This window comes from Nasonia vitripennis, chromosome 5 (genome assembly GCF_009193385.2).
Source record: "Nasonia vitripennis strain AsymCx chromosome 5, Nvit_psr_1.1, whole genome shotgun sequence".
Taxonomy (NCBI): Eukaryota; Metazoa; Arthropoda; class Insecta; order Hymenoptera; family Pteromalidae; genus Nasonia; species Nasonia vitripennis.
In genome coordinates this window covers 3315167-3317597 of record NC_045761.1, presented here as the reverse complement: position 1 = coordinate 3317597, position 2431 = coordinate 3315167, and positions in this window count along the sequence as shown.

The following is a 2431-nucleotide window of genomic DNA, read 5'->3' as shown; positions in this document are numbered from 1 at the left end:
CCGTGAAACTGCTTTTGATGCAGCTTCTCTCTTTCGTGCCATCTACGGCAACAGCCCACTGGATGTGTTTACAGGCTAAGACGCCCGTATCCGAGCGTAATCGGTTGCGCAAGCGCTTCTACACGGTAACATCCGTTAATCGATTATGCATCGATACGTCGGTCGAGATGAAGATATAACCATCAGAAGGCTTGCGCGTCGCTCGGCTTATCTTCAAAGCCGATCGCGAGGACTTCCGCGCGAAAATTTATGTCGAGTTATTTCTTGATTGAACAGTGGCATTGTCGTACGCCTTTTTTTTGTCGTCGCGAAGAAAAACAAAAACAGGGTTGTCTTTGAGAATTAAATCGCGCTCTTATTATACAGTGCGGTATGCTGATTTCGTTGACATCGACTCCGTCTTTCCATTCCATCGGATATGCACTCATTAGTCGATTTTAATTAAACTACATAAGCAAGTACTTTTTTCTTCCTCTGATAAATAATGCTTCCTAGTGGAATGAATCTAGGCCATAGACGCGTGCGTCGACATTGGGACGGAAAAATCGCGACAAAAAGTCTAAATCTCCTAACACGCGGAAAGGCAATGGCTCTTCTCGGAATCTCGGTTAACGCGCGCTTTCTCGCAGGAGTAGCCCCGCCGAATCCTTGATTATGGTGCGTTTAACCTTAGACCACCTAATAGTACATGGAGGCAAGGCAACCGCGACTGTTTTCCAGCGCGGAGAAGAAAGACGCGGGAGAGGAACCGAAGGAGGAAGGCTAGCCGGCGTAAAAGACGAATTAGCCTTAATTTCCTAAAATCAGTCGGAAGGACATACGCGACAGAGTAGGTATATATATACATGCGCGGATGGCGGCCGAATCGCCCTCTCTTGAGAAACGTCAGCGGGCTTTCCCACGACCTCCGCGGTGCGCGCGAGCGAGGCAGCAGTGCGCTTTTTACGAGCCGGACGCGGTTATTATTAGAAGTTCGTGTAACGATATTGCCGCTTTTTTCCCGGCTGAATATACTTGTAGTGTACAACGTTTTAACGCAGATACACCGGGTTTCGAGATTTTTTACAAGTTTTATTATTGACGATGAGAGCGAGTATACGAGTCGATGCGCGAGCCTCGAATGAAGAAGTTAAATTAGTTGCCATTTGTTCTGTAACGAGGCGAAGCGCATTACGCGAGTATTGAATAAATATAACGATTATATACTCAGCTCGCGCGGGTAGTCTGTAATAACAAACGAGGATAGACGCGCGCGAGCCTTGCAAAAGACCTGTGCACACGCCGAGGAGAAACAATATATCTCGGAGTAAAGCATGGGTATATAACTCAAGAATTGTAAACATTACAGCGTGTTAACGGAGAGCGCGACTGCAAGGTTCGCACGTAAATACGCGATAATGCCATTGCGATAATAAAGACAACTCGATCGCGAGCTAATACAAGAATTACGAGATTTCCAATCGCGCGCGGATGAATTATACGCAAGTCCGCGCAGCGATGAATTGGACGTAGAGAGCAGAAAATTAATCATTAGCACGTGGCGTGTGTACGCGGATTTATAAGTCGAGAAGCCAATTGATAAGGCACGATCGAGATGAACTACCGTGTGACTGCGTATTACGTAATTGATAATGTTAACCGACTATTGACGCGATGAAAGAATTGATAATCAGTTTCCGATGAAAGTGCCATCCGGATTTGGTATCCATACTTTCTTTAATAAGTATTAAACAAAAAAAACACAGCGCATGCAGTACCACACTGGAGTCTGCGGCGCATTTTACTACTGGCAATTACCGCAGAGATGCCTATTGCGGTGTCCATCGGCGAGCTACCTGCATAGTTCCCTCGCTCGCGATTTCTCTGCGCTCGCTGCGCGTAAAAGAAAGAGAGAGAGAGAGAGAGAGAGAGAGAGAGAGAGAGAGAGAGAGAGAGAGAGAGAGAGAGAGAGAGAGAGAGAGAGAGAGAGAGAGAGAGAGAGAAGATCAGAGCAGATCGTCGAAGGCAAGAGCTAATTGAGAGCCGAATGGGATCCGTCGGGGCTTCCGTAATAAACCGGCAATTAGCGCCGATGCGTCAGAGTTTATACGTCCGTGAGCTGGTTCCGAAGCGGAAGCCGGGAAAATGTCCACTTCCGGCGACGCACCGATAAGTTGTTTTCTCTCCTTCTCTCTCTCTCTCTCTCTCTCTCCTGCTTAATTATAATTTTCGCCGCTGCTGCTGCAGGTATGGTGTAGTGTAGTGTAATTACGGAGTCCTAATGGACTTTCCTTCGGACGCCTCCACACTCGCGTAACACAGCGTCGAGGTGATTGATGATCCTACGCGTATAGCGCGAGATGAGTATCGGTGTGGCATTGTTCGATCCAGCTACGCTGCTACGATTTTCTGCCTTGCGTGTAATCGCGTGATTTTATTGTTCGCCACGTCC